Here is a 23,414-nt window from a genome sequence, read left to right as displayed (position 1 = left end):
GTCTATGCAACCTAATTAAGAGTAATTTCAGAGGAGCTAATAGCAGCACATTTCCTTTATGGTTGAGCCAGTTGTTAATGCAAGGCATTAAAGATATCCAGCTTGAAGGCTGAACTAATACATTCTCTCGGCATGGAGCGGCTGCGTGCTCCTTGTTGCCCCCAGCCAGTTTCAACTCCCTCCTCCTGACAGAGATCTCCATCTGGAAAAGTTGAGGTCATTCACAGCTCTCCTTTATCCTTTGTTGAACCACGACAGACGCAGAATGTGTCTCTAAATCACATCTGCAGTGTTGCTCCCCACAAAATTAAGATCATGGTACAAGCGAGACCAAATTGTCTTGCCTATTTCAAAAATCAGGGCAAATTGATTATAAAATGAAAGAGGCAACAGTTATTGGTATAAAGATAACTTATTGTTGCTCTTAAAACTGACAGCCTCATGTAAAATCTCTACACAGGATTTTAGTAGAAAGGTTTCTAAACTGTTATAAAAGTCACGCAAAAACTTCACAACGTAAATAATTCATGATTATGCATTAGAGATGCACAGTCTATATAAACTTCATAGATATAGTATCAGTGCGCACAAAATCAAACGTCTTTAAGAGCTACGTAATTATGTAAAGGTACTTCTCAATAAATTAGAATATTATCTAAAGTTAATTTCAGTATATCAATTTAAAATGTGAAAGTCCTCTATTATATACGGTAGAGTTATTACAAAGGGATATCAGTGTTTATCTCTGTTTATTTTGAATATTATGCCTTACAAGTAAAAAATACCCCACAAAACTCTGTTTCTTTGAATATGTAAATATTAAATTTGATTTTTAACACATTTATGTGATGTTATGGGCTACATAATAATGGGGATGACTGCTGACTTTACAGTTGTCTAGCAGACAGTCACCAACACCCCTCACAAGGACGGTAAGCCAAAAGAGTCACTGCTACATAAGCTGGTTGTTCAAAGTGCTGGAACAATGGAAAGTTGCGTGGAAGGACAAAATGTGGTAGAAAAACAAGTAGAAGACACAGGGATAACCTCCACCTACAGATGACAGTGAAGCAAAGCCCATTCAAGAGTTTGATGGATAGTCACAACATGTGGACTGCAGCTGGAGTCAGAGCTTCAAGAGCAACCACACACAGATGTACCCAGGACTTGAGCCACAACTGTTGCCTTTCTTGTGTTAAGCGACCCAATCAAGATCACAACATAAGAGACGTCTTTCCTGGGCTAAGGAGAAAAAGAACTGGACTGTTGCTCTGTGGTCCAAAGTCTTCTTTAGAGATGAAAGTAAAGTTTTCAATTCATTTAGAAATCAAGGTCCAAGATCCTGGAGGAGTGGAAAGAGGCAGAATCTATGTTGCTTAAGGTCAAGAGAACATTCCCACATCTAGTGATGATGGGGAGTCATGTCATCTGCTGGTGTTGGTCCACTGTGTTTTTGTCAAGTCCAAAGTCAGTGCAGCCATCTACCAGCACATCATTTTCCAGCAAACCTTGGCTGCCAAAAGTACCAGTGCCTGCTTTGATGACCTGTGCGTGACTGACCAGCAAACCCTATAGTAAATGTATGGATTATTTTCAAGACGAAGAAGAGAGACACTAGACCGAAAAATACACAGAAGCTGAGTGCTACAGTGCCACAGGCTGATTAACTCCATATTGCAATTATGATATTGGACGTGATTGACCCACATTTCCATCATGACTGTGTCTCTAGTTCTCGAGCTTTAACATCCTATTTACCAAAACCTAAATTAGCAGCAGGCATAAAGGGCAGTAGAAATCCATCCAACTGGTGAGATATACTATTGGCTTGCAGAGCACTTACCAAATATTGCATCCAAGCAGTCCTTTAAGATTTAAATGTTGCAATGTTGAATGGAAATCCATACATTGTGGATTGGCATAACATTCCTAAGTATTTTTTCATAACATCTAAAGCTCTTGATTTACTTAATTCTTTGAGTGTTTTGTGTCACAAAGTAAAGCCTTGAAATAAAAGAAAACTTAAGATAGTAGCATAATGCATGTGTTAACTGCTAAATTCATAATTTCCTTTTTAAATTATTCCGTTTTTAAAACATGTATTGATAATCTGAAAATGGACTTCTGTTTGTTAGGTTTTAAAGGACAGATGAGATATTGTGTAAATGTTTAGTCCAGCGAACAGAGCTGCCTCAGGAGGACCAGACCACATATGTATAAATTCTGTGAGCGCTTATATTACCAAACTAATTTTAGGTGCCAGTAGAAATCGGTAGATACAATGTGTGATTAATGTTGCATCTAAAATTTATCTTTCTAGAAAGGAGGGAATAAATATTTCCCTCAAAAGGAAGACATAATCTTAACTCTGAAGCTATGCCAGGGGTGGGAAACTCCAGCCCTCAAGGCCCCTGAGCTTTGCCAAAATTCTCACATTACAGGGACCTGTTGTGTCCAGCTCCAGTCCTCGAGAGCTAGAATCCCACACCTGAATCAAATGAATAGCTCCTTACCAGGCCTTTCCCAAACTTGATGGCATTCTGAAAAGGTAATTCAATCATTTGATGCAGCTTTGTTGGAGTAGGGATGTATCTAAAGGCTGTGGGGCAGTAGCACTCGAGGAGTGGAGTTGGAGACCCCTGGTAGCATGTCTCTTTAGCTCCTGTTGAGAAGTGAATCCTTCAGGAGTTCGATTATTTATTTGCCTTTTTGCCCCATTGGGCCTTTACACCCTACCACAAATGTGATGAGCCTTGCAGGTCATGTATTTCCTGTTAGCATTTCTCTGTTATTCAATTGATAAACATGACTCTGGACAAATCTGATCTGCACTCTGTGTCACCGATGTGTTGCACGTTGACGATGTTAAACAACTGAATCGATTTTTAACTATCATATAGTACATACTTTATAACAAATGTGTCTGGAATTAATACAGTTTTCTGAATCGGAGAGTTGAAGTGAGCGCTCCCTATTTAAAATAGACTGTGATGCACAGTTTGCACCTGAAAGACATAACAGCTATTCTGATTGGCTGATCCTGGAATAGCACAAACAAGGTCAGAGGTTCCGTTACTTTATAAATTGATGTAGATTCTCTGTTAACCCAGTGACGAGAACACAAGCAACCATCTACAGCTGAGCAAGTTAAATAGATCATAGAAAAACAGGATAATATGGAAACATGACCCTTAAAATCAAGCCTCATCAAACAAAATATTACAGAATAAAGCCAGAAGGAAGCTATTTTTAAATTGATCTGTAATACATTCTGCAGAAGAGGAAATCAAAGAATGTGTGCGGACCATTTAGATTCATTATCAGTGATTGCAACAATTTTCTGCTGCTGGAGTATGAATGCAATAAATGATTGCTTCTTTTTTGTCTGCATTGCAGCGCAGAAATTTACCTAAATAAGAAGGTTTTCTGAATATAGTTTGGAAATTGGAAAGAGATGCTTTATTTGGCCAAAAAGAAGGAAAGTAACACCTCTTAAATCAAATGAGTATCCTGGCGGTCACATTGAACACTGGCTTCCTTCTAAAGGCATAATGGGCCAATTATAGCAGTAATAACTAATTTTAATAATTTCTCTCAGGTTTCAGTCATTTGAAAGTGACCGAATTTTGCAGCATACCTGAATAACACAATAATTTCAGAGCAGTTTGAGCAACTTGCCCATAACTCATCTGCGGTCCACTCCTGTGGTTCACTTTGCTACAATGTCAATACGTCTTCAAACAAGACCCACCTCACATTATTTCCCCTCAATAAGGAGGCCAGAGCTTCGGGGCAGATGCAGATTTTATGGGTTCGAGAGAAAGGTCCTCTAATAAGAAAACTTGAGTGACACATTCTGTCAAGTGTCCCGCTCGTCGACTTATTTCTGGCAGGCCCAGTTTCTTTCTGTGAGCATCAGGTGGCAAACAATCCACATAATGAGAGCTGTGACGCAAGCACAGCCACAAAATTAGCAGGACTAAATCGGGGTTGTATGTTTGTGTTGGTGAAATCTGTTTAAGAATGAAGCAGAGGTCATAGACTGATGTTTAGGAGCTTCGCTGGCTTCCCAGAGCCAGTGGGAGTCACTGACAAGACTGTCAGAGGAAACGGTGACGTCACCACATTATTGTGTTAATTCGAAAGATTTTTGTCAAAAAAAGATTCCTACAGATATTTTTGATGATTTTTTTTATTCTGAACTTTTAGATCAACAGACCCTCCATTCTTTATTTTAAAACTTCAGTGTTTAAGTTATTTTCCATTTCAAATTATTAGATCCTTGTAGAGAATATCAGTGTAAGCAATAATATTGTGTCGTGACATTGTGTAATGGTAAAGAAAAGGATAAAAATATTTTGGGCTATTCATATTGAAAACCGTAATCGAAAAAGATTACAATGGTATCACATATTTTCACATATCTGGCAGGTCTGGCAAGAATATATTATTAATACATTTTTTATTTAACCTGAGAGTGTCAGAGTTTTAAGAAAAAGGGGTCAAAAATTCAATAGAACCCCTACCTGAAGTTAGAATGCAGACTGAAATGTCTGAGACGTTCGTCCCACCCAAAGTACAGATTCAATTTGGCTACCTTGCATGTACAACCAAGCAAAAGTCGGAGTAATGAATAGTTTTTTGCCCATCTGACATTTTCTATTATTTCAAGCTAATAGCAATCACCGTACTGCAAAATCTGTTAGTATATTCTCTCCATGTTTAAATTCATTAAAAAAGACAGAAGCGCATCGTTACTGGTTTGAAATGCTAGTATGTAGTACAGCAGCTGGCAAAAGCCACTCGTTTTGCGACTTCCAGCTTAAATGGGCTCAACTCAGCTTTAGTGGAAACAATTCATTTAGCTCACTAAGACCAGCATTTCTCAAATGTTTCAGATTCGGCACAAGACAGCCACTTTTCTCAAAAATCTCTCATAGCAGCAATAAAAAAAATAAAAACTGGGGCACCAATTAAAGCAAGACCAAAGTAATACAAAGAATATAAAACAAAATCCAATAACCGGAGTTTATATTGCTCATATTGTTAGTTTCATTTTTCAAACTTGGGTGTATTATCAAATATAATGTTAACATTTGTTTTTTTGTTTTTTTTTATAAAAGGTATGAATTAACAAATTTCGTTTTTGTGACATGCTGAGACATGCTTGTGGTTCATTCGGGCAGCAAGAAAGAGCAAACAGGAAGGCTGAACGTATTACAGCAAAGTTGTTTTCAACCTCAGTCCATCATGGAACATGCTGAAATTTAAATGCTTTAAATGTTTTTAAATGTCTTTAGGAAATCTCACTAAATATAAAGGTCTACAGTCTAGATGTTAACAGGGAGCTAATTTTGTAATGCTAGCTTAGCTAACAGCACTAATCATGAACATAAGAACTTAAAGCCTATTTAAACTGGTAAATCTGTAACCATTTTGTATTTGTTTAACAATAATAGACAGTTTTACATCTTGTTATGAAACAGTTTCTAAAAAGAAATCAGAATCTGGTAAATCAATATTGAAAGGAACCAACAATAGATCTGAAATCAGACACAGAATTGGGAACTGTGCATCTAAGGTTTTGTCAGCAAGTATCAGGCGAGGCAGGCAGCTGCAAAGTTTAAAACCCTGCGTCACTCTGGTAACTTCTAAAATACCAAAATGTGACTCTGACCCATCTCAGTTTTTTAGGATTAGCTACAAGTATTTTATTAGTTTCTATAATTACCTGGAGAGGCACATGAATGGCATTTTGTCTGGTTACCACATTTACCCAATAAAAACACGAAGACAATCAAATGGTCACATGGGGCGTCAACCAGTTTCCAAACATTTTAGTTATGTATTTATTCCAATATTTCCATTATAGATGCATAGCTTTAGCTTTAAGTTAACTGTCCAGAGTCAACCAGCGTCTGGTGGCAGCCGGTAAAAGAAACCTGTGTGCAGAGTACATTTGCTGTCGCTGCTGTACAACATTCATTAATCTGCCTGGGATGCCACTGCATCACAGCTGGTGCAAAACAGTGTCACGAGCTGGAGTCTGCATTGACACGCAGCCATGCGTTCCACACGCTGATTCAACCCTGCTTCTCTCAGCAAGCCGACTCATCTTTCAGCACAACTACAATGAACACACACATACAGTCACATGATGGCTCACAACAGCATTGTTACACCTGAAGGATTAAAAAACCGTAGTCTATGCCTCCAAGGACACGGGGTGGCTGCAGCTAACAGACGGCGTATCAAATTAAAAAGGAAGCCTCATAATTAGGGACAATAAGGACAAACCGACAGGCATGAACGAAGCCTCAGAGGCTCTAAACACAGTCCACTCACCTTCGTGTCACCTCTTCTAAGTAGAAGATGGAGAAGCTGTGTAGATGAATGAACGCTTCAAGACAAAATGACAAAAACACCTTGAGAGGAACTGGAAAAAATGTGTTGAGCTGAATTTAAGATGCGAGTGGGAAAGAGCATCTGATGACAGGACAAGGAGCAGTGAGGAGAAGAAGTATGAGGCTCAGTGAGAAATCAGCAGGTTGTGATCTTGTTGCAGGACTGAGGAGGAGAGTGCGAGCTAAACAGCTAGAGGGGTGTGTGTGTATGTGTGTGTTTGTGGGGGGGGCGTGCAGCGGAGCCAGCTGAGCTGAGACTGCCTCTTAAAGGAGCATATCTGCACGCAAAACACACCCGACTATGGGAAATAAATGTCTGACAATGTGTTCTGCTCATCTGTATCTGTAAGGAAAGTATCATGGATAGATGCAAAGGAGGAGGCAAACCTTTTGGACAGAACAACGTGCAGTTTGATCAAGGAGCACTTCCATTTAGTTTAGCCACAACAAAACAGAGGCAGCAGATTAATGTAAAGGCCTCATTGGCACGCAAGAGCTGGAGTGTATTATTAGAGAGCAACAGTTTAACAGCAAGTGAAAGAAATGGGATCAGAGTTTAATCTTCATCTAAGGTGCTTTTTACTGAACTCAGAAAGAACCATTTTCTTCTTGCTGCCACAAACGTTTATCACAAAAGAACAGGACTCCATCTGACCAGTAATATTTGGTTACAGTCCTCCATTTCCTTTCTCTTGTTGCCACAATTGTCCCTTTCATTGACACGTGGAACAGTGTGTCTTTATGTCTCTGGTGGGCAGGAATAGGAGCACTCACTTGCTGACAAAATGAAGAGAGCAGACCAGACTCGCTGTAGGCGACGAAACCCAAAGCAGGACCAGACTTCATTGCTCGAGTGCCATAATTCCCTAAGACATAGGAGAGAACGCTACACAGACAGCAAGAACGTTCATACACAGTGGGGTGGAAATGATTATTAATTTCAATGATTACTATGATTAAATTTCGTACTGTTAGTATCCAGGTTTTGAAATTGAATTACAATTAAACCCATATTTGGTTTGAGGGCTATTAAAAACTCTGCGTACTGACTGCGCCATCAGACACAGCGCCTCATATTAGCCGCAAACACAAGCAGACTTGCTGATTTGCCATAGAAATTATCTTAAAGTGCCTGTGACATGCTTTTCCCACAAATGCAGAAATTTAAAGAAAAAACAACTTAATACTGAAGAAAGTGGGCAGTAATTGACATTTGAGATACAAAATAACCATATTTTGAAGTTAAATTTTTATGTTATTTTATATGTTAAATTAAAGTCCAAAGTCACCCAGAAATTACGTCAAAGGAGAAGTCTCTGGTAATTCAATGTGTGAGCATTAATGAACTGTACAGGTAGAAGCCAAGTTGTGTTAAAAACAGCATTAATAAGGGGAAACGATGCATTGCTGGTGGTGGCAGCAATACTAGGACAGCTGCTGTTAGTCTGCACCATTTTCCTGAAGCGAAGAGGATCAGAGCTGCCTGGATCATAGCTGGAAAACTGAGGAGGGACAGATGGGCTCACAAGCACAGCCAGTTGTGATCGGAGGCCTATTTGGCAAACTGCACCCACATATAATATATTCAAATAAATATTTCTCTATTGCCTTGCAGCAAGAAGGTCCTGGGTTTGACTCCCGGCCGGGGGCCTTTCTGCATGGAGTTTGCTTGTTCTCTTGTGTTTTGTTCTACAATGGGTGAGCACACTGAGTGCAGCGAAGCTATATTTGTTGCTTAGTTTGATGCATTTAATGTTTAATTGTTTGGCTTGGAATATCTTAGTTAATGTATATAGCCCAGTAACTGAACTAATTGATCTAATATAAACAACGTGCATCAATATACGCGTGCATCAATAAATATATGTGTATGTATTGATATAGCGACATCTAGTCCGTCTTTAATGATTTTTTTGGATAATCCACATGTGCTCGTTCTGTTTCCTGTTGGTGCGGTATGATACATGCGTATCGACTCTGGCTGTGGCCCGGCATCCGGCAAAAATAGAGAATTGGATGGATGTCCGCACGCCAATATCTGATGACAGCTGACTTTCTTCTTCTGACTCTGCTTTGTCTCTCTCTGATAGTGACTGAAATATATATAAAGAAACATCAGATTCTTTGCTACTGTCTGTGCTGTCAGCCATTGCAGCAGTGGTCAGTTTACATGCCGGGGTTCCCCTTCTATGTCATAAAAGAGAGAGTAGTGTTGAGATGCCTTTTTAGTCAAATGTTTAGTGACATTCATGACCATCATCTCAACCATACATCTCAACAACTGTTAATTTCAGTGGCATGCATTCACTTTTTGAAATATTTTACTAATGTTTCCTTTCCATAAATGTAATTGGATTTTACTGCAAAAATCAGGGAAATTTATGTTCAGTTGAATATTTCTGACAATTTTCTTGGCAATAAATCTTATACCTTTGGAAAGCCTGTTTACATCACATTTATGCATTGAGCACAAGTTGAGTGAGTGAGTGGTGCTAAAAAAAAACCCTTGCTAAATCTTCTCCGTGAATGACAGCTTTTGGTGGCAGCAGTGTGATGGTGTGGGATGGCATCTCCCTCACTGGAAAAAACAATCATCATTGGAGCAATCTTAATGTGGAGAGAAATCGAGGTGAACCAGTGCTAATCCCATATCTTCACTCTTAGGAACTGAACTCGATCCTCCAAAAAGGTCATGTCCTCACAGGGCAGGGTTTATCAGAGTCTACCTTCAGTGAAGAGGATGGAATAGCCTACAGTACTCACCTCAAAACCACTGAACACTTGCGGATTATCTTAGGTGTGTTGTTCATGCCAGAATGACCAACACAACCACATTGGTGGACTTGCAACAAATGCTGGTTGAGGAATAGGATCCCATCCCACAGCAGTATGGGACCAAGCTGGTGACCGACATAAAATCCACACACTACTAGGTACCAATATCACTCATTTCTTCAAACTTCAATCATCTAATCCAATAAACACAAAAACAAAAGCAAAATATGCCGTTTGTCACTGACAGACAGGATCTTTAAAGGGATGACACCCACATGCAGAACTCTGCTGCTCAACCTACAATGCAGTTTTCTTACAAATGTGGCACCATTTAAAAGGAAATAAACAAGTTTTCCAACAGTATCATATTTAGACCCAAGAAACATTGATACAACAAACACATCAGCCAGACACAAATTTCCTTACTTTATGTGCAAAGCCAAGTTAAAAACTGAATTGCTTCTTGTGTGTTTGTGATTTTCACTTTATTAACACAGCTAATCTAACTTAGATATAGGGTCTCACTATTAAGGTAAAAATATACAGTTTAAAAACATAATTAGTAGAGAAGACATTCTGTGACTGAGTGAAATGATGGAAAACTACTCCTGCTACTGAAGGAAAACAGAAATACAACTGTCTCCACTCCTGCCCCAATATCATTATCTTGTAAAGAATATTTTCATAAAATAGTGACACCGCTGATAAGGGTGATAAATTTGAGAGAAATAAAATAAGCAAATGAACTTAGGTCTTCTGCTGAGGTCAGGCTCTACACACTACACCAATTTTACATAGTATGTATTAATATTAACATTTGCTTTAAATAAAAAACACAATAAAAAGAGACACAAGGTAAAGCTAGTAGTACAATTCATCCACAGGTACCCTCGTCCTCACAACCTATCCATGAGCTGTAAAAGCACCAGTTAATTGGTCCAGAGGTCTTGCACTTGTTGAGTTCCCGTGACTTTGTCCACCGAAATCTCTCACTTATCATGTCCCTTTCTGTCTCCCCCCCATCTGGCTCTGCCTGCAAAAAAGCCAACCTGCGTCAGCTGCACCTGCCCCCACCAACTCTTCGCTTCACAGCAGGGAGTCGCTGTCGCTCAGAACCAAGACACACAAAAACACATACACACACTGAATGCTAAGATCAGCCGGCTTAGATAAGGAAGGAGGGGGGTCTCCTAAGAATGACAACAATGGAGCAAGTCGCTTCTCAACACCATCTTCAAAGGTTTCCACTGGGCTCATATTTCCATAAAGCCTCTCATATCTTTCTTTCTTGTAGAATCAAGAAAAACAGTAAGGAAGCAGTTATACTGAACAGACCATCGGTCACACTTTGTGACAAACAAAAAAATCTGTTTTCTAAATGCTATTGCCAACAATCTTCCTGCAAATCAACACTGCATTGAACATAGTTTTGCTTTAGGAAAGCAAGCCAAGCTTTCAGCTTTAATAAGATGCAAGAAAGTGTCATTTCCAGTGTTGCACCCTGTAGATGCTCCATGCACACTGAAACTGAGGTTATCATTTGCTGCTTAACTTATATAATAATACTATCAGAATGTATGTTTCATTGAATATCATTTAAGTCATTTTAAACAATATCAACTCTGTGTTGGATGGCTAAGTTTTACACATCAAGTCAAGGTTGGAATAAGTTATTTATCTCCACCCTATTGTATTTTTCCTAAGATTTTTACTGCATATAGTGAGACCTAATCTTATATAACTTTTGCAGAAGACGTATGACCGAGAGTTGGTTGCTAGGATGGACTTTCCCTCACTCTTTAAGTGGGAGGTGCACAAGTTTGAACAGATCTAAAAAGTACCAGGACCAATAGGAAATCGGATGAATTGAAGTTGATCCACTAGTGTTAAGCCCCAGAAAGACAAAGAGTACAGTAAATCTTTGAAAACAGGAGTCCATTCATTCACACTGCTGTCACCAATTTGTTCTACTATGCTGCAATTTCCTTATGTCATTTTATCATCCAAATGCATGTGTGACAGCTGACTGGCAGTGTGCAGAAGGAAGTGTGGAAAAGGGCAGCGATGTATTTCTTTATGCCCTATACAGCTGGAGAAAATTCTACTCATTCCAGCACTTTTTCCAACATTTCACTAAAAAAGACTTTAGGCTGTAGGTGAGGGGCATTTTAGCAGTTTTAAAACTAGAGCTTTCACAATTCATCAAAATAATCCATGGTTTGGACTATGATACACAGTCAGCATTAATACTGTAAATTGATCATATGAGTCTCCTCCCTGCAGTCTGCACCAGTTATGTGTTATATGTCGACACCCTAAAACTCACAGTAGTATCTACTGACCAATAACACACCTACAGTTCTCATTTAGGCAAAAAAAAAAATGAAACCCAGATAATTGTTTTTATTTTAGTTTTTACAATGCTTCGCATAGAACATAGACTTTTGATTACCAATTTTAAAGACATTGTTGGGCTTCTTTTACATCAATGCTTGTTATCTTCCTTTAAGATACTTTCTCTACCCAGGGCAGTTTTTTTAATTTTTTTACAGTTTTTTGACAAATGGATTAACCTAGAAAATGATTTCACAAATTGGCAAAATCCCAAACCAGTTCCATCAACCTTACACTGCAAATCAATAAAACCACAGAAAACAGTTGTGTAACCCCTTAAGTTGAGATGCTCTAGAGGTCAGCTCTCTCTGATTTCAGCGGACGCAGGTTTGACTTCCTCACCCTGAAATGGTAAAGTGACTTCTCCCTGTTCAAGGCTCCGTATGGCTGTGTTAAGTAACTGAGACAGAAGCACTGCACTGTTCTCACTGTGCCCATGGTTGTTTCTAAGAAATCTAAAAAAAAAAAAAAACAGCGACTAGGAACAAAACAATACGAATAGATACTTTATACATCCCAAATAGCAGATTTTTTATTATTAGAGAGCTGGCTGAGCGTGCGGACACACAAAGACCATGGAACCACAAACAGCTGCAGCACAAAATAATGCTTTTAGGCTCACAGGCCCGATTAGTCACCTCTTAGAATAAACTCATGCTCACAACAAGATCCTAATAGAACAATCAGAATGTGTCATTACAGCAAATATAGAGCCAGCAATCCAACTGTAAGAGCTGCTATTGTTGGCTAGATTTTACATCATATGACCGACACAATAAGAGATCAGGACATACCAATAACTGGGGCTTTTTAAGGTTGCAATCTGGCCTTCTTCTCTTTCTGCCATCTGTCTCTATGTTGCTGAAGGTAGGAGTCATCTTACCCTTGACCCTCTCTCCCAGTTTTCCACTGCTCGCTCCCCCACCCGCCCCTCCTCCTGCAATTGGCTTCAGCCGGACAGTTCCAGATCCTCCCACAAACCAGCTTTGGTACCCGACTGCTCAGCAAAACCGCTTCACATCTGTCCTCTCTCTCTTTCTTTTTCCTTTTTTACTTTTCCACCTTCTGTTCCAAGATTATCTCTTCTCAAATGTACAATGTGGAGCTGTGCTCATACAAACACTACCAGGATCTTCAACCTACCCACCTCTGTCTCAGCTGCTTGAGCTGGTAATCTAGTGTTGGCATGCTCTGAGGTTTTAAACTGTGTTAATAGGGCAAAGTGGCTGCAGGTATTAGCGAGTACAGAAAAATCTAGCGCAAACAGGCTGAAAGACTGTACAAATGCCACATTAATGAGAAAAGTCACAAGTCATCGCCTTGGTTTGGGTCTTACTTCAACGCTTATCTTATTCCTCACCCATGAAGTCTTAATGTGACTGTTAGAGTCTAAAAGTCTCGACATGTGACCTCATGTATCTATGGGTCACCAGATCCAGGATGACTGCTGAATGACAGAAACACATTTTGCCAGAACCTAGACAAATATCCGAACTCAAGACAGTCAATTTGGAGTTTAAATAACCTTTTGAATTTCATTAAATGTATTTAAAAAGTCCGTTATCAGTCATCAATCTCTTATTTACATTTTCTTTCCAATCAGCCAAGCTTTGTAATGAACCTTAAATAGTAAGTGCTAATTGGATGAAACGTTTATACTGATATTCTAGTTTTACCAAACACTTAAGCGTTTTAACAGGACGAGTCTCAAATCATACAGACGGATAATAATTAATATAGTGCAGTAAAATTTTATTTATGATGCCAGATGGTAAAACGTAACCAGGGAAACCCATCTGATTGCACCAACTCCTTTGCTTAGGAAACATTTTTGACCTGAGTAAACAAAAATTGCTGTTATATAGGATGATTTATTTTGCAAAGGGAAAAAACTATTTAAAGCAAAATTAGAACGGCATTTGTTTGTTAGGTTATCTATTACCCAGATTTTCGTACAATTTCACAATCTACACTCAGGCCTGATTACTGCCAGACTTGTTGAATCAAGAGATCCCTTAAATTGAACCTGCCTAACAACATGAAGCAGGCTAAAACACACTATGCACTGATCTCAAGGATTTCAAGAACAGAAAATAAGCATAACACCAGGTAAAAATGCTCTTGAGTTATGTAGCAGAGCAATAATCCAAGGTACAGTTGCAAGAATTCATTAAAAAAAAAATTAAAAAAGGGGGGTTTTGGGTTGGCCTAATCAAAGTCTGGACTTAAATCGGACTGATTTAAAGTGACAAAAGCTTTTTCCTACGAACAGATTTAAAGCATCATTAAAAACTGCTTTTTGCGTTTCCATTTCTTAACGATCTGAAACGCACGACAAAAAAACCCAAAAACAAATAACTGCAAATTTCAAAATGTAGATACTGTTTCTCTACTGCAGATAGTGTTTTTTTTTCACACTTTTTTTTTAATCCTGTAATTTCCACATTTTTAAGCACCGACTACACAGCATGCTCCAATGGACAACCCAGAAAAGCAGAAGAAATACAAATTTATAAGACTGCACAACAGTCTGGTTCTTTGGGAGAAAAGTATAAGGATTTTTTTGGACAATACTTTAAAGAACTAGCACTTCTAGTATTCCCTTTAAAAAAAACAAAGACATTGTTTCACATGTTTGTTTTGAATGTAGTCTTTAGTAGTACGAGCTGTTCGGGAAAATCCTGCAGGGTGCTTGTGTCCTGCCAGTAGATCAATATGTGGTGAAAGGTTGAACAAGGACAAAATGCATGCACTTAAACACCTGAAAGCCTGTGAACATTATGTGAATTGCTTTTTTAAACTGTTCAAACTGAGTATACAGCAGAATGTTTGGTAACATTGACTGTCCTTCAGATACTACAGCACAGACAGAACTTCGATCCCTGTGTCCACCACATGTGATTCTAAATGATGAACAGAAAAGTAGAGAGCAGTACAGTGAGAGCGTGATCGGACCCTGCTAAGCTGATCTAGTGGCCTGTGCCCTCCTGTTCTTAATCCGGGCTTCCAGCACATGACCCAGCTAACAGCATTACAGAGCGCTTTGATTAGACCTGCCGCTGAGCGCATGTAGTCAAAGACACAGCAGAGGCAGGGGGGGACATGGGGGTCCTGTGTACTTCCACGACATTAAAGAAAAACCAGGTGTTCGAAGATACACGTGTGAATCAGCAGTGCTTTGACAGTATCTTAAACTTCAATGTACACGGCGGAAGCAAACATGCGAGGCAGGTCGGATTAGGCTCACAAGTCAGCGAGTCATGGATTACCCTGGCACAGTTTTCCGGGAGAAAACTAAGAGCAAAGCTCAGAAATGGACTGCAAACGTTACCAGTGGTTGCAGGTCAAGTTGCATGAGCAACAATTTCACATGATGACTTCTGTGCCAGGATTTCAACTGACATATGTTTTAATTTTCTGGCATTATCTAAAGGATACAACTGTTACTAAAAGCAGGTACTCCAAGTAAAAATATATCAACCAAGTTGCATCAAATTTTTTTTATGTCCAGAATCAAGCACCGCAAACATTAATCCCAGCTACATTTTGTCATGACATGCCTCTGGAAAATATTCACATAAATCTGAGCCTAAGTGCATAAGGGACGGCAAAGAGGGTTAGGTCCCTCTTTAGTCCCTCGTGCAGGGTTGGGACTCTCTGACCACTGCCTGCTTCATCTCATACCAACTTACAGGCAGAAACTGAAAACCTCTGTAGTTCTGACTGTTAGAGGGTGGTCTGATGAATCAAAACATGCTACAGAACTGCCTTGATTGCACAGATTGGAATGTTTTTGAAGCTTCTGCCTCCGATTTAAATCAACCAACTGCCGTAATGTTTGTTGAAGGGTGGGATGCAGTGAGGGGGCTTGGAGCGGGGGCTGTGTGAGGAGCTTGCATTGTATGGATGTGTCTTAATCTGCTTTTTAGGGGTGGGGTTCTCATGCTCTGGTGGGCCTTTGGATGTCTGTAGCTCAGATCTCCTCCGTGTGTGCCTTGGGTCCAGGGTGGCTGTTCTGTGGCTCCTCAGACTCGCTATTGCATATTTTTATCGAGAAACCTTATATACACACAAGTGTGCTCACACTTACACCCCCAGATGTTTGGATTCAGGTGTTAACAGATGCTCTATATTGAGCTGCAGTTGCCACTTAATACATACTCCATTCATTGGTACCGTGCACTTTCGGTAACATTGCTGTTGTTATATATGCGTTTTAGCAGGTGTAGAAGCAGTCTTCTAGGGTGTCATCTTGTATTCTCTTCAGAATACATACCATGCTCCAACTGATGGACCCCTGTGGGAGATATGTTTTGCATGTTGCGGATTTCATGCGAAAACTACCACCAGAATTGCTGTCCGATTTTAAATGGAAGCTTCAAAATGTGATGCATGAGACAGAGCAGAATACTGCCCTGCTTGGCATGAGCAAATATAAATACAGATTAATTTATCATCTACTACAGTTTTAATAAGTTACTTTAATAAGTTTGTTAAAATTCTCTCTTGCCATTTTATTTAAGCCTGCATTAGGAAAATTTTCATGTTCCTAATGAAGCTGTTAATAAATTTGTCAAAAGTGCATGTTTGAAAGCAAGCTGAAAATATGTTTGAAAACAAATTTGCTTTACTGTGTAAATTAAACAAAGCAAGAGTGTCAGATATTGAGCACATTTTAAAAGAACAGATTTAGTTATTTCTGAAACATTTGTATTATCTTTTAAATGGGTTACTGTAACAAATGTAAAGCCTTCACTCCTAAAAATCACTCAATACAATTACTTTTCATGTTAAAAGGAAATCAACTATATACACAATGAATAGATATGCACAATGAAAATTATATTCAAATGATTTCACTCCTTGGGATTAAGGTTTATCTTCACCGCTATAGTAGACACCCCCACTGGATTATATCTTCTTGCCATGGAACAAGCCCTTGAAGTAGGTAGCAAGGTGTTGGGGGATGTATCTTGCAGCTGGAACATTAGCAGCATCTGTGTAGGCCATGTAGTAGTGGAGCGCAATCCAGGCCTTAACCATATCCCCAACCTTATCTGGCAAACACTCTATAGGTAGGCCAAGGATCCTCCATCTTGCTGCTAAGATGCCAGATGCATTTTCAATTACATGCTGGGCATGAGACAGGCGGAAATTGTAGATCAGTTCCTTCATTGTGAGATTGAGATCTTTTCATGACAGTCAACAAAAAAAGAATGGATTATTTCAGGAGATGTTTGTGCTCACATGTTTAAACATAGGTCAAGCAGTATACACTTTAATGGCTGCAGCTAAAGAATATTTTAGTAATAAAGTATTCTATCTATTCTGAAGATTAATATGTATCAAAACAGCAATTTTTGCCAATAAAGAAATTTTATGTTAGAATCATTTATCTATTACAGAAAACTGGAAATAAATTTCAATAATTTTCTCTCTTTACATTGTTACATTTCATTAATGGCAATTTACCTGAATAGGAACGACTGAGGCAGACATGCAGCAGAAATGCAGAATCTCCAACAAAGATATGAGGGGTCTTAATGGTTGTTCTAGGGAGATGTGCTTGTGGTGGCAAAGGAAGTTTCCCACTCTTGAGCACAGACCCAAAGGAGCTCTGTGACGTAAGCTACAGTGGACAGGATTTTCTAGTTCTAGTTTCTCGTGAATTATAAATAGTCAGAGCCAAAACGAACGTTGTTCTTGTTCTTGCCACCTCGAGAACGAGAACACATTTCTTGCTTCTTATGGAGTGTGTAAAGGGCTTAAGGCATGGTTTTTTTTTCACATCTGAGGTGGCTGCAGATCAAATATGAACCTTACCACAGTAGATACCAGGCCGTGTATAAACAGACAAGAAACAAAATGACAAAAACATCCTACAGTGGGAAAATAAAAAAGGAGCTTCTCAGCTAGTGACAGCACTTTAGTGTAGAGGAGTCTGCAGACTATTACCAACTATGGGAGCCCTACCTCACATGCTGTGATGACACCCCGCCTGGCTGTGGATCAGAACTGTTCCTTTTGTACGTTTGATTACCAGCCTTTCACACCTACCTCTTACATAAAGTGTCGACCTGCATCTCCCACCAATAACTCTACAAACCCCTCCTCTATCACCCTGCCAACATTAAAGGTCAAAGAGGAAGATGTTATCAGGGTCTTCCAGCATTTGAATTGGAAGAAAGTTCCAGGTCCTGATGGCGTCTTCTCTCTCTGCCTGACAATCTGCGCTGACCAACTAACAACCATTTTCACAAGTATCTTTAAAAAGTCTGGAGCTGTATGAGGTTCCCTCCTGCTTTAAACGCTCCATCATCCCAGTCCTCAAGAAACACAGTCCTGTACTGAAATGGGCTGAAAGATCACTCAGTAAGAAAGATGTCATTATTTCAAAAGCAACCAAAAAAGCCAGTCTAGTTTTTAAATGCTCACAAGGACAAATGCCTTATTTTTGGGGGTTTGATGAAAGGGAAACATAACTCTTTGGCTGTAATAACCATTTGGAAAGAAAATGCAGGTGTATTTCTCCAGGGTGCACTTCAAAAAATAGATGCTATCTTGAGGAAATAATAGTATGTGGAAACACTGAAGCAAAATTTCAAGACATAGGCCAAGAAGTTAAAACCTGGACAAAAATGAGCCTTCCAAATGGACAACAACAAGCATATGTCCAAATTATTTACCAAGTGGCTTCAGGACAACAATGTTTTAGAGTGTCCATCACAAACTTTACTCAGTTACACCGGTTCTGTCAAGAGGAATGGGCCAGAAATAGAAATAACTCAGGTATTCCTGACTGACCCCAAAACAGGAAACGTTTACACTGATTTTATGTCAGGCAATAAGAAAATAGTTTTTTCTTTTATACAGTGGATGTAAATATCTGCTGCCAGCTGTATCTGACTCGACATATAGCTTCATCTTGCTTTGTGTTTGACCCTTTACAAAGTGTTTCACCTGCCCTTTGTAAAGGGTCACTGGTATTGGTAGTTGAGTTTACTCGGGGGCTGTGATTTGATCATTCAGAAATGCCTCGATTGATGCTTTGAATCAGAGACTTTAGATTGGACTGGAACATCCATAGTTAAAATATTAGAATATGTATAAAAATATTGTTAAATATTATAATTTAATCTTGACCTGCACATTATGAAGAATCGTAAGTACTTTTGAACTGAGCTGCTAGAACATGTTAAGGAAGGGTTTTACAAAAAAAACCACAAATGCTTATAACCAAAGTACTTCCTCTCACTCACAACCAAACTGTGCTTGATAATGCTTTTCTCTGCTGAGACAAGTCAGGTTTCTTACATTAGTCAGGAAGTCTTCTTTAAAGCGAAATAACCAAGGCTGGGTTGTGTTGCCAAGGGGTAGAGATGTATGTTACATTACTCAATGTTGCAGTTAAGCACAAGCAATTGTCTCAAATCACATAAAACATTGTAAAAGAATGAACACAAGAGATATTCTCAAGAGAAAAGCAGTAAAAGCTCTTTGTAGGAATTAATAACATTTCAGGAGACATGCCGTGTACATCTGAGTAATTTCAATTTAGTAATTCTTGTTTACTGTGTGTTGGCTCATATCAGAAAACCCTGACGAGACACACCATACCAGGTCAAACTAAATTAGCAAAAGCTTTTTAATTCCCCTGTAATGTAAAAAAAACAACAACTTTGAAACAAACAAAGCCGACTGTAATGTTTCTTTCCTAACATTTCAGTCAACTAAAGATAATCATGGAAATTTTACAACACTTTTACTGTTTTACAAGCCTCCAAAGAACAAATGCTGTAAATCACAAATGACAGGTGTTTTAAAATCAGGAAATTAATTCTTAAAAACACTATTATGTATTTTTTTAAAAGCCACAAAAATGTGTGCTTATGGTTCTGAAATACATGGTTGTTTGTTGACTATGGTTCATAGTAGAGCTAGGTAATCTCTTTGTTTTACTTTGTGCTTGATATTTTTGATACTGTTGCTCAAGAACGACATCCGTTTATTATTCTGTGAACGGAGCACTTTCGGTGGTTTCCCAGGGGAATCTTAGCGGTCAAGAGGCATTTGTCTACCAGTGGACATTTCATGCCATTATCTAAAGAGAATAAGGTAATATTACCCCCATGACAGGTTTAAAACACTCCAACTATTCCATGTACTATTGTTACACTCAAGGCCAGTGAAACTTTTATTGGACTATTCATCATATCCTCCAGTCAGTTCCACGTTCCCTGTAAAAACAAAAGAATCACCCCACCAACCCATACATATAGAGGTAATGTTGCAGACAATACAGTAAAGTTTAGAAAATATTTAAATAACTGATGAAATATAAATAGCTGACTGTTTATTTTATTTATTTTTTTACAGTCAAGGCCAAAAAAAGTTGGCAGTGACACAAATGTGTTCACTTGTAGAGTTGAAATAAGTTTGCCAGACAAATTGTTTTAAAGGACAACAGACCTGCTTGAAATCATCGTCTACTTATATCAGCATTGGCACCATTCAAATAAAAGCATGCAGCTATCATCAGATTGAATCAAAGAACAGATTTTGGATCAAGAAGATAATTTTCCAGAAATGAAAAGGTAAGCTCGCCCATCAGTTGTGGGTCATTGTGCCAACCATGAAGCAGCCTGATACATCCAATATGTAGGCTAGCAATTTATCCATGGAGATTGGGTTTACTCACAATTCAGCCCAGGTTATAGATAAACAGTGTGATCACAACAACCGGTGACTAATCTCCACACAATTCAGTGATGATCTTTGGATTTTCCAGTATGATGGGGCACTATCTCATACAACAAAGTGGCTCACATTTAAAAAGGTACAATTTTAGATGTACGCCCAAAAAACTCTCCAGATGTCAAACCCATTGAGAATCTGTGGCCAGTTCTGAAAACGGGGGCAATATGCACAAAACAAAGTGTGATCATCATAAATCCACAAAGTTAATATACAGCATGTCAAAGAAGAACAGAGGTTAGGAAGAAAGGTCAACCCTGCATACATCAACTTTTTACATAATATGAAATTGATAGCAAATAACAGCCTTTCACACTTGGGGGATGTTTTTGAAATTGATCTTTAGCAAATCATCAAACATGCAAAGAAAATATACGCCCATTAAAGTTACCAAACACAACATTTGTGTCACTGTATGAAATTTCTCCAGCAGTGATGTGTGTTTGGACAGCTGTGATGGTCCCACCACTGGGACCATGTTCTGTTGTTCTTGAGTATTTTCATAGCTGTCTATCATAATAGTTTAATTTTGAATTAGTGGTCAACCTCTTTGTGGGGTCACAATAATATTTCACAACAGAATGACATCTCAAGTCAGTAAAATGACGGACACTGTTTAGTTCGGGTTTTTTTGTCCACAGTTTTTTTTTGTAAGAAAGCAATGTTTTACGTGAATCTTCACTAGCAGTAGTCCTTAGCCCAAACTTTCTATAAAGACATTTTGACTGGGGTTGCACCAAAAACTCTTAATTGGGTGACGGGATAGTCAAAACCCCAAACATCCAATCTTTTTTTTTTTCAGTAAGCACAACATTCCAAGTGCTACCAGGTCACACTGACAACACTGTTTGGTATAAATGTTGTTATTCAGCATAATAGGGCAATGTTAGATGAAGAACAAAGCAGATAACAGGAAGGCTGAAGAGAGTACACCAAAGTCAATCAGTTTTACCGATCGGTTTATTTTTTTTCACAGTGAGTAGACAGGAAATGGTGTGGAAAGAGTGGGGTAAGGGAGTGCAGAAAGTGTCAATGGGCCGGTATTCGATCCTGCGACAGCCTGCGTCGAGGACTGAGGCCTCCATTCAAGGGTCACGCACTTGACCCCCTACGCCACCAGTGACGCGCCCAAATTGTTTACCCTCAAAATAGTGATGAAATCCTATGTGACAGCAACCCCACTCTCACAAAGTGGCATTAACTCTCGTTCTAATATAAATAATTACCAACTAATGAGGGATAGAAAAAATAAGTGGAAGATTTTCCTTTATTTTCCTAAGTCTTACAGGCAAAACTAAATTGGTTGAGACTGGAATGAGCAGGTCAAAACTTTCCAAAAACAATAACGTTAATCAATAAATAGGCAACAATCTTGGACTGCCCTTGTGAGATATAACCTATAACTACTCAGCTGCATGAAGGAAACATACAAAATTAATTACGTACTCCTCTGTACAGTAATCACATGAAGCAATGAAGTGTTTCAAATCTACAGACAAAAACACATCTAGAACAATTTGAGCTTTATAGTCAACTGAGTGCTTTAAAAGCATCTTGACTTTACAACTATGTTGAATGATCTGTTTTATTTAGCTGTGCACCTGCTTATTTTCCTTGTGACCACCAAAAAATGTGCAAACATTATCTCACAAATGGTCCTTTTATGGCATCAATGTGTAAAAAAAACAAAAAATAACTAAATCGCTGCCAGTGAATAGCTCAACTCCCCTTTTATCTTAAACAGAATGACTGAAATGTAATTGTCTGGGGTAGTCTTGCCGAAACCAGTTACATCCAATCACAAAGTGGTGTCAGGGGGAAAATGGAAAGAAAGATACCGCTGGTCACTGACAAATGCCCGTACCGACTGGCCTCGCTGCTCTGAGGTGTCACATATCCACCACTCGCTCTTGTTGCTAAAGGCAGAAAGGAGGAGGAGTGATTTGGCTAGAAATAGCATTGTCACATGAGCGAGCGCAGTGACCAGTCAACCAGCTGCTCATCCTTACATGGAGCGCTGCCTCATCCATCCATTCGTACCGTAAAATACAAATAGGCGATGACATTACCAACACAACAGCCTTTGTCTCCTTTGAAGCTGATACAGAGCAGGAAAATTCCTTGAAAATGACGGTAACTTTTTAAGTGTTGGAGCCATGGATTTGTATCCTGACAGAATTAACACAGTATGGTTTGCCATTTTAAGGGCAGATTTTTCCAGGCATTTGTCTACATCTTTTGCAACACTTTGCCATCAAACAATTTACCCTAAACCTCACTGACCTCAGGCATTAGAGACAAAGTTCTGACTCACTGAAGCTGAAAGGCTAAAAAAACAGACCTATGAAAAAACATGAGGAAGAAGAAAAGGATAATGACATCCATGACATCTATTCTACCTTCAGGGACAAAACCACAATGCCTCGCAGTTAGCAGTAAGCCTCGCTATTAGCATAGTTAACATGAGGCCAGCACCCAAACAAGAGACGCTCTGTGTGACAGTGCAGTGATACACAGAAGGCTACCAGTAAGTCCACCAAACAGCTTTCAGGGGCCTAGTGGAGTGCACAAACGGGGCCAAAAACACAACAGTTCAAAGTGGGTACGTGTCTGTAGACCCCTTCACCAATACATATTCATAGTCATTTCATTCTTTCCTTCTTCCATTTTGAACCTCTAAACAAACCATCTCATATAAATGTTCTTAAACCAATGGCGAAACAGTTTTATTTCCCCATTGCGGTCAAGTGTTTATAGAGCTGAACAATATATCAAATTTCAATTATCACAATCAATGTGTACAATGTCTCAACTACAAAGAACACATTACTAATCGGTAGGATATCATATTTTAGGTGTCAGGCATTCACACTTTGCATTTTGATTATATATTTGGCCCACGGGCCGTTCCAACTGCCCTTAAAGCCAACACCTGGAGTTTATTTTTAGTGGCTAAGATCTTGAAGCTTATTGAGTGTTTCGGAGAGTGTGCAATGCCAGATGTGGCTGGCACAGTGCGTCCCAGTCTATAGCCTCAAAGCAACCTTGCAGAGCTTCTTCAGCTTCCTGTGACCATTTTCTCACAGT

General features: G+C 39.0%; 1 protein-coding gene across 5 annotated transcripts in view; it reads right to left on the bottom strand.

The window, feature by feature from the left end:
- Window positions 1-23,414, bottom strand: part of slc20a2 (solute carrier family 20 member 2) — a 73,576-nt gene that overhangs the window by 37,768 nt on the left and 12,394 nt on the right. Inside the window, exon 1 of one of the 5 annotated variants that reach the window (XM_047380805.1) lies at window positions 6,346-6,533. The exons of the other annotated variants lie outside the window; for them this stretch is intronic. The gene's annotated coding sequence lies outside the window, so the exon portion shown is untranslated. Of the gene's footprint in view, window positions 1-6,345; window positions 6,534-23,414 lie in introns of those variants that run through there. 5 annotated transcript variants of the gene reach the window in all.

Source organism: Girardinichthys multiradiatus, chromosome 12 (assembly GCF_021462225.1).
Source record: "Girardinichthys multiradiatus isolate DD_20200921_A chromosome 12, DD_fGirMul_XY1, whole genome shotgun sequence".
In the NCBI taxonomy this organism is placed as follows: Eukaryota; Metazoa; Chordata; class Actinopteri; order Cyprinodontiformes; family Goodeidae; genus Girardinichthys; species Girardinichthys multiradiatus.
This window is presented reverse-complemented; position numbering and strand designations above follow the sequence as displayed.